Raw genomic sequence first — 16,195 nt, forward strand, 5'->3', positions numbered from 1 at the left:
GAAGCGATGGCGGAGCGACACTGCAAAGAGTTGCTGCGGCGAAGAGAAGAAGAAGGAGGGCGAGAAGGGGCAGAGTGAGGGAGAGCGCGCGAGCCTCTGCCGCTCCCCCTCCTCCTCTACTTATAGACCGTGCGGCAGAGCCGAGGAGGCGCAGCGTGGGGGAACGTGGGGATCAACTGCGCCCACTCCCCCACGTCCCGCGATTATTGTGCCTTGATGGCAGAATAAAACCGCCACGGGGAGGCGAGCGGTCCATGTGGGCCGCAGAAGATCCGCGCTCGGACTGAGGCCCGCAAGTGGCGGGCCCGGGCCTGCGGCGGCATCCCGTCGCGCGCGTGCGTTGGCAGGACTTCCTTGCCACGTGGCCCGCGGAATGGCGCGGGGTCAGCTCGCAGGGCGACCCACGTTCCCGCCTACAAGAAACGGAGCTTTCCGAAGACGACGCGCACACGCAAAAGCCGGCCCCTCGGGATAGGAAGCTGACCTAGCTTCTCGTCCCTTTGTCCGCCTCGAAGCTCGATCAGCTTCGGGGACTACTGTCGGAGTAAATAACCATGGGTAGCCTAGCCGGCTCCCCCTGGCCCTTCTGAAAAAAATTACGAGCCGATTCGGCCCTCAAGAATCCAAGACACAGGGCCGCCTTCTCCTTGCCGGCTGTCTCCAGGCCGGCTATCGGAAGGCGGCCCGACTTCAGCCCTCATGAAGAAACGCCGTGGGAGGGCCAGCTCCGAGAAGCCGGCCGCGAGAGGGCCGACTCCAAGAAGCCGGCTCCCATAAAGCGGTCAAGATCGTACCCTCGAAGTCTGCATCCACGTAATGGCGATGTGACAGGGCGTGGCTACAGTGAAGCCTGCCACCCCCGAATCCCGGAGCACGCCTGGCACAGTGCGCCGTACGGGTGGCCATGACCCGTCCAGCGCGGCACTGTTGCCACGATGACCCTGATGTCAACCACAGCGGACCGCCGGCGTGGCCCACGGGCGGTGGGCCCCTTCGGGCAGAGAGACACCCAAAGGCGGCCATGCCTCCCCCAGTCGACCCAAGATAGAGCCGGCTCCCCACAGCCGGCTTGCCACCTCCCACGAAGAAGACGCCCCATTAAGGAGACAAGACGCGGTGAGGCTACAGCGATCGCCCGCCGGGCGGCGGCACTGTAGCCATGCCCACCTCGGTGAAGCCCTCGTCACCAAGATTAAGCAACAGTAACCAGCCGCCGACAAGGCCCTGGACAGTGGGGCCTGCTTGTCGACCAAGGAGCCGGCAGCCAGCGGGACCCACAAGCCGGCGGGCCCCAGCAGCCAGCGCAGAAGCCGGAGAGCGTAGACATAGACGGCTGGGCCCCGCGCCAAGACGGATTACCATTGTACCCCCGGGGGTAGGCCTATATAAACCCCCCGGGGAATCCATGCAAAGGGAGATCGATCCCTGCTAGTTTTAGACACCACGTAGGGAGGAGAAGAGAGCAAGCCTTGCCCTTCTTCCTCCTGTCGCCAAACAGCTCAAGGAGCGTCGTGTAGCTACTTATTCATCTTGTGATCATGCAGAGACCCCGCAGAGCAGCAGTAGGGGTGTTATCTCCATGGAGAGCCCCGAAGCTGGGTCAGATTCGCCGGCGTGCATGTCTTCGCCTCATCCCGTTTCCAGGCACCGGCGACGTCTTATTGGCTCCCACAATGATAAGCCACCCGTTGGCATATGTCGCACCTACCACCCGACAAACTTATATGATATAAAATAGACCCGGGGGCCATAGGTTTCACTAGTGGCCTCTCTCATGATAGCATGTATTACGGTGGGTGAACAAATTACTGCCGAGCAATTGATAGAAAAGCGCAAAGTTATGAGAATATCTACGGATGATTATGAAATATAGGCATCACGTTCGTGTTAAGTAGACCGGAACGATTCTGCATCTACTACTATTACTTCGCACATCGACCGCTATCCAGCATGCGTCTAGAGTATTAAGTTCATAAGAACAGAGTAATGCTTTAGGCAAGATGACATGGTGTAGAGGGATAAACTCAAGCAATATGATATAAACCCCATCTTTTTATCCTCAATGGCAACAATAAAATACGTGCCTTGCTGCCCCTATTGTCGCTGGGAAACGACATCGCAAGATTGAACCCCAAAGCTTAGCACTTCTCCCATTGCAAGAAAGATCAATCTAGTAGGCCAAACTAAACCGATAATTCGAGGAGACTTGCAAAGATATCAAATCATGGATATAAGAATTCAGAGAAGAACCAAATATTGTTCATAGATAAACTTAGTCATAAATCTACAATTCATCAGAACTCGACAAACACACCGCAAAAGAATATTACATCGAATAGATCTCCAAAAACATCAAGGAGAACTTTGTATTGAAGATCAAAGAGAGAGAAGAAGCCATCTAGCTAATAACTATGGACCCGAAGGTCTATGGTAAACTACTCACACATCATCGGAGAGGCTATGGTGTTGATGTAGAAGCCCTCCATGATCAATGCCCCCTCCGGCAGATCGCCGGAAAAGGTCCCCAGATGGGATCTCATGGGTACAGAAGGTTGCGGCGGTGGAAAAGTGGTTTCGTGGCTCTCCTGGATGTTTTTAGGGTACAAGAGTATATATAGGCAAAACAAGTATGTCGGTGGAGCTATGAGGGGCCCATGAGGGTGGGGGTGCACCTACCCCCCTAGGCGCGCCCTCCTACCTCGTGGCCGCCTTGTTGCGTCTCTGACTTCCACTCCAAGTCCCTTGGATTGCGTTTTTTCCAAGAAAGATCCTCGCAAAGGTTTCGTTCCGTTTGGATTCCGTTTGACATTCCTTTCTGCGAAACACTAAAATAGGCAAAAAATAGAAACTCGCACTTGTCCTCCGGTTAATAGGTTAGTCCCAAAAGTAATGTAAAAGTGCATATTAAAGCCCATTAAACATCCAAAATAGATAATATAATAGCATGGAACAATCAAAAATTATAGATACATTGGAGACGTATCAACGGCGTGGGAGACTTGCGGGTAAAGAACGATAAGGACGGTGTGCCCGTTGTTGTGGGGAAAAAACACCTCGAATTATTCTCCATATGAGCAAGAAGGAATGATTGAAATATACGAAAGGGTTGTCCAGAACTGACTTACTTCGGATGATAAGGCAGGAGGACAACTTCCTGGTCTTTATTCTGTACCATGAAGTTTTGGAGGTACTCCCTAGCAATTTCACGCTCAAAGTCACCGAGACTCAAGAAGTACTCGTGCATGTAGTACGGATCCGCCACACAGATTTGCGAGACTTCTTCTCTCTTCATGACGGAGCTCATATGTAGCGCAAAAAGGCGGATGATTGTAAAATCCATCAACCTTGTCAGAAACATCTCGAAGATATGGTCAAACTGCAGGAAGAACACCTCCGTGGGCCATGTGTCGATGTAGCACTTCCCCTCAGCCACATGAGCCACGTATGTCGGATATCTTGGATCCTTCGAGGCTAGTAGGCTTTTCTCAGTTAACAACACATGGTCGTGCAGTCTCCTGAGATCCCCTGATAGTGCCTCCAACGGTTTCGCCCATGACATGGAACATGGCCGCACCTTTGACGGGTACATGCTCTTCAAAATCCACTGTCTGGCTGTGATGTGCTCTGGCTTGTTTGTAGGTAGCTGAGCCTATCTTCCCTAGTCTCTTCCTCTCCTTTTTCCTGGGCACACCTTCCAGACCCTTCCTTAACCCCTGCCCCGGTATTGCCGGGCTAAGCACTGTATGACCCCCGGCTAGTTGAGCCTGTGTTGAGGCGGCATCTTTAGGTGTGTCCCGTGAGGATTTCATGAAGAGAGACTTCTTGCAATCCCTACTAGGACGTTCCTGCCCGGGCAGATCATCCACACCCTCATCAGCATGCTGATAGCCTGTTTGTCATATGGCTGACTCATCATATCTAAGTCACTGTCATAGGCGCCTGTATTGAGGAAACTCATTGGGTCCTCTGTCTCCTACATATCATCATCCGTTCTTTGTTCTATGGAGCCGATTACATCAGCCACTATTGGACTCCCTTCATCACGTCGTCCGCTGCTCTCACCCAGCACTACATGTGCTGGTAATTGCGTAGGCGGGGTGGTGGTCTCCATACATGCTTGTTGGTGTGTGGTTATTGGTGTGCTCTCGGCCGGCTCCAGATGAAGAAGTTTCTTCGGCCATAGCAGCACCCAACCCTTGTAGCTTCGGATCATCCCACGGTTGTTCTATGCTATCATCCCGGTCGGGGAACTTGAATCTCTTGTGCAACTTCATCATGAGCAACTTCCTCAAGTGTTCTTTACTCCTTAAGTCATTGTCGTTGATGCTCGCGCATTCCCGTAGGATGCATCCTAATTGGTTCCCATAACACTTGCGAGGTTCTTCTAGCTCTACAGGCTCAAACTTGCTAGGTGCCATCTTTGTGATCACCAGTCGTCCAATGCCGAATTTGTTAGGTTTTTGTATACTCTGCTTCTTCTTTTCGGTAGCGGCATTGGCGTCGGTACCTTCCCCGCCGGTCTCGGCGCCGCCATCGGGGCCGGCGCCGTCGGTGTCGATGTCGGTAGCAGTACCATCATCGAGGCCGACCTGCAAACCTTGACTGTGCTTAGTAGACAAAAAGTCAAGGTACTGTTGTTCACCATCATAATACATCTCATCTCCATCCTGGTCAGAAGGCCCTGGTTTCTTTGTTGTTCGACATGTTTCCTATGATTAAGTATCCTCGTTTAATTCTAAAACAATAAAAAATGAAAAATGACATAAAAAGATCTATGTTTGCCAGAATGATGTTTCCTAGCAACTCCCGGCACTTGATATGCCTACCTTCTAGCACAAGTCATGCCAAAATTCACGGAAAATTTTGGCATGACCTTTGCTAAAATGTGGACATATCGAGCTCCTGAAATTCACCGCAATGGAAATGAATCAGCATTCCGGCGAAACATAGGCCACTCGGATCACTTACCCTGCACATAATCATCATTTTCCAAATATGACTTGTCCAAAACATCACATGTCCAAATGACATGTCCAAATTCCAAATATGACATGTCAAAATCACATGTCCACATATCACATGTCCACTTCAAATTTGTATATAAAAGAAGAAAAAAATAGAACTTGAAGAAAAATGTAAGAAGTCATTTTTCTTCACAATATTTGAAAGTAAATTCAGCCTACCTAAATTTGAAACTAAATAATAGCGACAATTGCTTTAACTAAAAAATTTAAATAGCAACAGTTGCTTTAACTAATCTGTCCACTTCAGATTTTGTTTTTTAAAATAGCAATAGTTGCTTTAACAAATCTGTCCACTTCAAATTCTGCTTTTTTAAATTGCAATAGTTGCTCTAATCCATCCTAGGTTTCATACTAATTCTAATTAACTAACTAGCACTATAAAATTTAAATAACAACAATTACTTTGAATAAAAAATGCAAGAAACCTATATAATCAATTCTGTTTTTTCTTACACTAAAAAATAGCATAGAAGAGGGGAGGGGAGAGGGCCTACAAAGGGCAGAGAGAGATGGCGCGTCAACGAGGCGAGGCAGGATTGGGGAAGACGGCACGGCACTGAGGGTCGCCGGGGGCGGGGGAGACGGGGGTGAGCGCCGGGGTCGGGGCGAGCGCAGGGGCGCGGCGAGGGCAGGCCTTCGGCTGCAATGACACGGGGGAAGAGATAGTGGGGATTTGGGGGGAAAAGCAGAGGCAGGAAGAAGCAGAGAGTGAGGATTTTGGGGGTTAAGTCGAGGTAGCAGTAACGCGTTCCGGACAAACACACTATAGCTAAGTTAGCTATAGCACTTTTAGCGAGAAAGTGCTACTGCTATTACAGGTAGCTATAGCATTTTATCCAGAAAGCGCTACTACTACCTTGACTAGCTATAGCTCTTTTTCAAAAAAGCGCTACTACTATAACCAATAACAATACCTATAGCAGTTTTCCTGTTTTTTCTTCTATTTTATTTTCCTTTATTTTCTCTCCCTTTTCTTTTCTTTTCCTTTTTTTCGATAGCAGTGAACGAAGGGAAGGTGATACAATGTATATAACTAAGGCGATATATATTGCATCATTTTACGGTTCAGCATGTATACAAAATAGGAACAAATATATTACATCATTTGACCCATGCATAACGGTCAAGTGTGTACAGAAAATAGGAACATATGTATTACATCATTTGACCGATAACGGTTCCTCAGTGTTGACGTTTTCATTTTTGAGTGAGCTCCTTTCCCTTCTTGTTCGTTGAAGAATATTTGAGCCCCTCATTGTGACTTTTCCTTTTCCATGGAGTATGATCATTCTTAGGTAATGTAGTATTGCTCCTTCTTTTCACGTATACTTCATCGTCATCTTCCCTTATTGGGTTGCCGTATTGGTCGTAGTCTTCCTCGTTGGCGACTCCATCCATTCCAATGATGTTCATTTTGCCTCTCCTCACGACAAGACAGCTGGGATTGCACGGGTCGGTTATGAAGAAACATTGTGTCACGTGCTTAGCATGTACCCGTGGCTCGTTTTTTGCGATAGCGTTCACGGTAGCGCCCTTGGCGAAGGGTATAGTCATGGTAGTGAAATACTAGTTTTCTCTTTCGACATTCTTAGCCCATCTGACACGAAACATCGTCGCGTTGTGTAGTTCAGAGTAGTCAAGCTCCCGGATCTCCTCGACCCTTCCGTAAAATCTCTTAGTTGTGTCGTTGTCGCTGCCGGTCATGCATTCCATCGTCACCCCTTGTAACATCCCAAATTTTCAATTTGGAATGTTATACACTAGATCATCATTGCATATCATATTTATTGCATTTTGGTTGATCCTACAATTTTTTCGTAACTCAAGGACCCTCGGAGAGAGTTGGGGATTTCGTTATTTTCATATTTGAGTTATCTCAAATTTTGAAAATAGGATCATTTGATTTTATTTATTTTATCTTCAATAGTTTCCATTTGCAAAAATATGAGAGAGGGAATAAAATGACTTTCCCAAAATAAAGAAATATTAAGGATTTAATAAAAAAATCAAATAAGATTTTATTTGGTTTTATTTGCTATTTTATTTGAATTTAGGAAAAATGCGCGTTTTTCAAAATTGCATTTAGGCCCCAAACAAATGTTCATCCTGTGCAACTTGATTTTAGAAGCCGGGGAAAATTTATTTCGGGATTTTTGGAGTCCGTTTAGTATTTCTTTTATTTGTTTTTCTGCGCGTTATTTTTTTTTTTAAAACATGAACCGACTCCGGGCTGTACCAGAGTGGGACTCCGCACGGGGCAGCCCTTATAAGGCGCCGCGCCCTAACCCTAACCCTAGGCCGCCGCTGTCGCGCGCCGCCCCGCGTCGCCCCGCCGCCTCGCCGCAAACCCGCGTTGCCCCGCCGCCTCGCTGCCGCCCCGCGCCGCCACCTCGCCGCCCCGCCACACCGCGCTGCCTCGTCGGAGCCGCCCCGCTGCCCGCCGGACCCGCCGCCGAGGTAGCCGCCGTCGCCGGCAGTTTTCTTTAGAAAACCGCCCATTTTTTTAAAAAGCCGCGGTTTATTTTTTAGAACGTTTTTTTTTCGGTTTATTCTGTTTAGCGAGCGTTCGCTCGTTCGTTCGTTTTAACAATCGTGTTCGTCATTTAGATCCAGTTAACGAACGTTCGTTCGTTAAACTGTTCGTCGTTTTTCTTTTTCTTGCATTTAATCCACGATTTTTCTTATCACGATTTCTGATCCGATTTTCATTCTAGTATAACTTCTCGCTCGTTTATCGGAATCGGGTGATTCAAGCGCCTGGAGTTTCCTCTCGAAACCCTCTTTCCGTTTAACCAACTCAAACAAGTTTTTGCCACTGTAAAAATTTCCCTAGATCCAGAATAGTAAACGAAGTCTGTTTCTTTTGCCGTTTGTCTTTCGTTGCTTCGTTCAATTTGGTTCTTTTTGCCAACCGGAGTTCTTAAGTTGAACTTTCTGGTTAGATCTCTTATTTGAGATTTACATATGGATTAGATGAGTACTTTTTGTGTGCTTGTTTGTTTGCGATGGAGTACCCGGAGTGCGCCGCTTGTTACTTCGAATCACTAGGTTTCTCGGATCATCAGCAAGGCAAGTAACACTTTGATCATGTTTTCCCACTACCCAGTTTTATTGCATTAGATCAATCCTCACACATTGCATGATTAGGATCTAATTAACTTGTGGTTTTGGGAAGTAGATGAGGTAGTACCTATTACCTGTTATTATCAAACCTTTGGGAGTTACTTCTACGTTTGCTTATTATTGCTATGTTATGCTAGTAGACGTGGATTGGGTGAGTGTATCCATGACAGATGTGAGCTTTGTTAATTAATGGTTTACTTAAGGTGGCAACCTAAACACACATCTGGGTGGATTGAGGCACCTGGGTATTCCAGGATTTGCCTGTTTTCTTTTGGACCACCACCCAGGCTCAAAGGGATCATGAGATTATTCATGCTAGAAACTTCCGTGTGCAGCCACAAGCTATTATGGGCTCTAACATAGTTGACTAAGTCGTGCGAACTCTTACAGTGGTAGACTAGCAGATGTAAGGGATGTAGGTGGTACGGTCTACCCATCGTAAGGTGCTAGCGCTTCTGAAAGACTATGTCTCGGTCATCCGTTTCTCAAACACCATGTAGTGCGAGAATCCCAACGGAGGAGATCGAGTCTTGTGGGGAAAAGTGCACAAACCTCTGCAGAGTGTATAAACTAATCATGGTTAGCCGTGTCCCCGGTTGTGGACATCTTGAGTATCTAGTACCTGGATTATCATGTGAATCTCAACATGTTACTATAAAATTTAATTTGATGGGTTTGTTTAATGATGTTACTTAATTGGGATTGAGGATGCTGTCAACCATTCTCAATGTTCAACAACCACCATAATAGTTAAATAAAAATTTATTCCTTTGCAGTAGGGAAAAATTGGCTTTACGCAAAACTGTAACCATAGAGCTTTCCACCAGCCAAATATGCATATAGTATAGCTGTTTCATTCCATTATTCTCTATGTGTTACTTTGCCAGCATATTCCATGTGCTGACCCGTTTTCGGGCTGCAACGTTAATGTTGCAGACTTTTCAGACGACGATTAAGGAGTTTTAGGTCGTGGTTTCTATACTTAGTGATGCCGTTGGAGTTGATGGATTCACTTATCTTCCAAGCCTTCCGCTGTTATCGTTATTAGATGGCCTTAAGCCATATTTATTGTAATAAGTTCTCTTTTGAGACCCTCGATGTAATAATTGTGTGATTGCTACTCTGCTATAAATCCTTCAAGTACTGTGTGGTGTCAGCATTACTGATCCAGGGATGACACCGGAGCATAGAGATTGGACCGTTTGAGGTCTGGTCGCTACAAGATGGTATCAGAGCACACGCTGACTGTAGGACACGACCACTAAGCTAAAGACCTAGATCACTACTCACTCTTCTCTTCTGACCTCCCATCTTTTCTACTCTTTAGGATGGCGGATGCAAGGAACAAGTTCACGCAACCGGATGAAGATACACCCTTTGGACGTCACTTGAAGGAAGTCACTAGATACCTGAACATAGGAGTACCAAGCTTCACCGGAACCTACAACGCCACTTTACCTGAAGAAGAGCGCTCAAGTTCAAGTTCCAGGAAGGACGTTCATGCCAGTCACCGAGCCCATAGAGTTTTCCTTTGATGCACTAACTTGGAGTCTAGGAAAGAGCATGGCAGCTCACATCGCCATGGGATGCATTGGAGAAGTCTACCGCAATGATCTCAAGGATACTATCTACCAGATTTGTGGGCGCCGAGATGAGCACTGGGAGATGATCAGCACCAGAAAGGATAGATCAATTGCAGCTTTTATCCAGGAGTTAAACCAGCACATTCGACGTCAGGAGAACTAGATGTGCGCCGACATGATAGACCTGAAGAAGGCAAGGACAAGAATCAAGGAACTGGAGGAAGAACTCAAGGCTACACGTGAAGATTATGAAGAAGAAATTGAAGTATTAGTGGGGAAGAATGACGATCTGATCAAGAAGATTGGAATATTTATGGGAGGCCCTATGCCAGTAAAAGAAGACGAAAAACCCAAGGAGATTCGCCCGGAAGACTACATCATCATCGATGACACCGACTCGGATCCAGATGATAGCGATGATGACTATGTTGATGAAGCTGGAGCAGATGTCATGGAGTCTGCAACTGAAGAATATTTCTAGTAGACCACCTCATCAGTAGTAGTAGTCCACCATGTAAATATAGTAGTCCGAGCACTTTTGCGATAGTTAGATCGATTGTATGCCCTTGTTTGATTGAATGAAGTGAATTGTTTGCTTTTGCCTCATGTGCATATGGGTAGTGTTTTCTCTTTAGACCCCATCTATTATTAAATCTCATCTTTTCTAAACCCTCAGATGCCTCCGAGACGTGACCCCGGATTTACCTTTCCATCGGAGCTCACCCAGTTGATCCAGCAGCAGAACACATTGATGCAGTTGCTAGTCCAGAATCAGAATCAGGGGAACAACAACAACAACCCACCACCACCACCACCTGTTGATCACTTAGCCCGTTTTCTTAGGCTGAATCCGCCGGTGTTTTCCAGTAGCACCGAGCCGATAGTAGCAGATGATTGGCCCCGCAAGACAGCTAGAGAGTTGACCACAGCAAGATGCACGGATGCGGAGAAGGTGAAGTTTGCCGCACATCAGCTTCAAGGACCCGCGGCATCATGGTGGGAGAATTTCACAGCCACTTTCCCTATCAATACTGTCACATGGGACCAGTTTCAGCAGGCTTTTCGAACTGCCCATGTTTCAGCAGGAGCTATGGCCATGAAGAAGCGAGAGTTTCGCAACTTGCGCCAAGGAGGACGGACAGTTGGCCAATATGTGGAGGACTTTAGTAAGCTAGCATGTTATGCCCCGGATGACGTTGCTACGGATGCCGCTAAGCAGGAGAAGTTTCTGGAAGGACTGAATGATGAGTTGAGCATGCAGTTGATGGTAGCAACCTTCAGCAACTACCAGGAGTTCGTAGATCGTACTCTTATGATTGAAGGGAAGCAGCAGCAAATTGAAAATCGCAAGAGGAACTATGCACAAGGAAAGTACAATTCAGGAGCTCAACAGAAGCCACGATTTACCCCTAGACCGGGAGGACATTTTTAGCATACCCATGGAGGAGGAAGCTCGCACAATCACAATGGCCCCAGGAATGGTAATGGGAATGGAGGAAGCAACGGCCAGAACCGCACCAACCCATCAACACCAGCCAAGAAAGACCTGAGCCAAGTCACTTGCTTTAAGTGCCAGAAGACCGGACATTATGCCAATGAATGTCCTGAATCACAGAATGGAAATGGCAATGGAAGCTCTGGGAAGAAGCCGAACCCTTTCAATAGGGGACAGGTGAACCACGTTAATGTGGAGGAGGTTGAAGAGTGGCCGGATGCAGTAATCGGTAAGTTTTTGGTTAAGTCATTTACTGCACTCGTTCTTTTCGATACTGGTGCATTGCATTCATACATATCAAGGGGATTTGTGGATAAGTATAAACTGCCAACCCAAGCCCTTAGGTCACCCATGTTAGTAACCTCGCCTGGAGCAGAATATATGGCTAGTCTATGGTGTGATCGGTTACCATTAAGGATTGGTAACTATGTTTTTCCCTCAGACCTAATAGTATTGGAATCTCAAGGATTGGATGTGATATTAGGCATGCATTGGTTATCAAAGTATGAAGGGAATATTGAATGTGCTAGTAAGTCAATTTTGCTTATCACCCAGAAGGGAGAAGGATCAAGTATGTATCCCGACATGTGCCAAAGAGGACTCAAGTAAATTGCTTAACAGGAGTTGTGCAGGAGGAAGTACCAGTAGTGAAGGATTTCCCTGAAGTATTTCCAGAAGAGTTGCTAGGCATGCCACCGGATAGAGATATTGAGTTTTTGATTAAGCTATTGCCAGGCACAGGGCCAATATCAAAGAGACCATATAGGATGCCTGCAAAGGATTTGGTGGAAATTAAGAAGCAAATTAAGGAGTTACTGGATAAAGGTTATATTCGCCCAAGTTCTTCACCTTGGGGATCGCCAGTACTTCTAGTGGAGAAGAAGGATGGATCGTTAAGGATGGTTGTAGATTATCGAGGATTGAATGAAGTAACCATCAAGAACAAGTACCCACTACCGATGATCAATGATCTGTTTGATCGATTGCAAGGAGCTAAGGTATTTTCCAAGATCGATCTGCGATCAGGATACCACCAGTTGAAGATTCGGGAACAGGATATACCCAAGACAGCTTTTACCACCAGGTATGGGTTGTACGAGTATACCGTTATGTCATTTGGTCTGACTAACGCACCTGCATATTTTATGAACATGATGAACAAAGTGTTTATGGAGTTCTTGGATAAGTTCGTCGTAGTGTTCATTGATGATATCCTAGTTTACTCAAAGAATGAAGAGGAGCATAAGGAACATTTGCGTTTGGTTCTTGGAAAGCTCGGGGAACATCAACTATATGCGAAGTTTAGCAAATGTGAGTTTTGGTTGAAGGAAGTTGGATTTCTCGGACACGTTATATCCGGAGAAGGTATAGCAGTAGATCCCACTAAACTTGATACCGTGACCAAGTGGGAAGCACCAACCACCGTGGGAGAGATCCGGAGTTTTCTTGGACTCGCAGGATACTACCGGAGGTTTATTGAGAATTTCTCAAAGATTGCGAAGCCTATGACGGAGTTGTTGTAGAAGGATACCAAGTTCATATCAACGGAGGAATGTGAGGCTAGTTTTCAGGAGTTGAAGAAACATTTGGTTACTTCACTAGTGTTGACTTTGCCAGACCAGACCAAGGATTATGAGGTGTATTGCGATGCTTCACGTCGAGGACTTGGAGCAGTGCTTATGCAGGAAGGGAGAGTTGTTTCATATGCCTCACGATAGCTTAAGCCTCATGAGTTGAATTATGCTACAGATGACTTGGAGTTAGCAGCCGTAGTGCATGCACTGAAGACTTGGAGACATTTACTGATTGGAAACCATTGCGAAGTGTACATGGATCATAAGAGTCTGAAGTATATTTTCACACAGAAGGAGTTGAATCTCAGACAAAGGAGATGGTTGGAGCTCATCAAGGATTACAATATGAAATTGCATTATCACCCCGGAAAGGGTAACGTAGTAGCTAACGCATTAAGCCGTAAGAGCCATTTCAACACCCTAATGACGGGAGAATTACCAAAGGAGTTAGCCAAAAATCTTCGAGAGTTATGTTTAGAAATAGTCCCGAGAGGCTATGTAGCAGCATTGGAGATTCAGTCTACTTTGATGGATAAGATCAGAGAAGCCCAAAGGACTGACAAGGAAATTGCTTCTATTAAGGAGAAAATTAGCAATGGAAAAGCTAAGGGATTTCGTGAGGATGAGCACGATACCTTATGGTTTGAAGACCGTGTCTATGTACCAAATGATTCGGAGATCAGGAAGCTAATTCTGCAAGAGGCCCATGACTCACCATACTCGATTCACCCAGGATATACCAAGATGTATTTGGATTTGAAGGATATTTTCTGGTGGACCGGAATGAAGAAGGATATTGCGGAGTACGTAGCAGTTTGTGATGTATGTCAGAGAGTGAAGGCAGAGCATTAGAAGCCAGCAGGATTGCTACAACCATTGCCGATACCCGAATGGAAGTGGGATAAGCTAGGCATGGATTTTACTATAGTATTGCCCAGAACACATTCAGGCTATGACTCGATATGGGTTGTGGTCGATCGTTTAACAAAGGTAGCTCATTTCATTCCAGTGAAGACTACCTATGCCAGTGCGAAGTTGGCAAAGATATACATGACCATGATCGTATGTCTGCATGGAGTTCCAAGGAGCATTGTATCGGATAGAGGAACCCAGTTTACTTCAATGTTCTAGAATCAGTTGCATGAGACTTTGGGAACCAGACTAGAGTTTAGCACAGCTTTCCACCCGCAAACAGATGGAAAGACTGAGAGAGTCAACCAGATCTTGGAGGATATGCTAAGAGCTTGTGCGCTAGATTACGGATCTAGTTGGGATGAGAATTTGCCATATGCAGAGTTCTCTTACAACAACAGCTATCAATCCAGTTTGAAGATGGCCCCTTTCGAAGCCCTGTAGGGAAGGAGGTGAAGGACCCCATTGTCCTGGGATGAAGTTGGAGATCGCCAGTTTTTTGGACCGGATCTGATAAAGGAATCTGAACAGAAAGTGAAATTAATTCGCGACAGGCTAAAGGTAGCTCAATCCAGGAAGAAGAGTTATGCAGATTCTAAACGCAAGGAGGCAGTTTACAAAGTCGGAGACCGAGTTTATCTTCGAGTATCACCACTTCGAGGAGTTAAGCGGTTTGGAGTTAAGGGAAAACTAGCGCCACGTTTTGTAGGCCCATACAAAGTGTTGGAACATATGGGAGAAGTAGGCTACAAGTTGGAATTACCCGAAGGACTGTCAGGAGTTCACGACATGTTTCATGTATCCCAGTTGAAGAAGTGCCACGCGGAGATGGCTGACATACCACTGAGAGATACGGTACCACTGGAAGCAATTCAGTTGGACAATGATTTGACTTATGAGGAGAAACCAGTTAAGATTCTAGAGTATGCCAGTCGAGTCACCCGCAGCAAGGTTATCAAGTTTTGCAAGGTTCAGTGGAGCCACCGCACGGAGGATGAAGCCACCTGGGAATGAGAGGAAGATTTGCTGAAGGACCACCCTCACCTATTTTCTAGCCAACCCGAATCTCGAGGGCGAGATTCATCTTAAGGGGGGTAGGTTTGTAACATCCCAAATTTTCAATTTGGAATGTTATACACTAGATCATCATTGCATATCATATTTATTGCATTTTGGTTGATCCTAGAAATTTTTTGCAACTCAAGGACCCTCGAAGAGAGTTGGGGATTTCGTTATTTTCATATTTGAGTTGTCTCAAATTTTGAAAATAGGATCATTTGATTTTATTTATTTTATCTTCAATAATTTCCATTTGCAAAAATATGAGAGAGGGAATAAAATGACTTTCCCAAAATAAAGAAATATTGAGGATTTAATAAAAAATCAAATAAGATTTTATTTGGTTTTATTTGCTATTTTATTTGAATTTAGGAAAAATGCGTGTTTTTCAAAATTGCATTTAGGCCTCAAATAAATGTTCATCCTGTGCGGCTTGATTTTAGAAGCCGGGGAAAATATATTTCGGGATTTTTGGAGTCCGTTTAGTATTTCTTTTATTTGTTTTCCTGCGTTTTATTATTTATTTTAAAAAACGCAAACCGACTCCGGGCCGTACCCGCGTGGGACTCCGCCCGGGGCAGCCCTTATAAGGCGCCGCGCCCTAACCCTAACCCTAGGCCGCCGCTGCCGCGCACCGTCCCGCGTCGCCCCGCTGCCTCACCGCCGCCCCGCGTTGCCCCGCCGCCCCGCATCGCCCCGCCGCCTCGCCGCCGCCCCGCGCTGCCACCTCGCCGCCCCGCGCCGCCTAGCCGGAGCCGCCCCGCCGCCCGCCGGACCCACCGCCGAGGTAGCCGCCGTCGCCGGCGGTTTTCTTTAGAAAACCGCCCGTTTTTTTTAAAAGCCGCGGTTTATTTTTTAGAACGGTTTTTTTCGGTTTATTCTATTTAGCGAGCGTTCGCTCGTTCGTTCATTTTAACGAACGTGTTTGTCGTTTAGATCCAGTTAACAAACGTTCATTCGTTAAACCGTTCGTCGTTTTTCTTTTTCTCAGATTTAATCCGCGATTTTTCTAATCACGATTTCTGATCCGATTTTCGTTCTAGTATAATTTCTCGCTCGTTTATCGGAATAAGGCGATTCAAGCGCCTAGAGTTTCGTCTCGAAACCCTCTTTCCGTTTAACCAACTCAAACAAGTTTTTGCCACTGTAAAAATTTCCCTAGATCCAGAATAGTAAACGAAGTCTGTTTCTTTTGCCGTTTGTCTTTCGTTGCTTTGTTCAATTTGGTTCTTTTTGCCAACCGGAATTCTTAAGTTGAACTTTCTGGTTAGATATCTTATTTGAGCTTTACCTATGCATTAGATGATTACTTATTGTGTGCTTTTTTGTTTGCGATAGAGTACCCGGAGTGCGCCGCTTGTTACTTCGAATCACTAGGTTTCCCGGATCATCAGCAAGGCAAGTAACACTTTGATCATGTTTTCC

Source organism: Triticum urartu, chromosome 2 (assembly GCF_003073215.2).
Source record: "Triticum urartu cultivar G1812 chromosome 2, Tu2.1, whole genome shotgun sequence".
Classification (NCBI taxonomy): domain Eukaryota; kingdom Viridiplantae; phylum Streptophyta; class Magnoliopsida; order Poales; family Poaceae; genus Triticum; species Triticum urartu.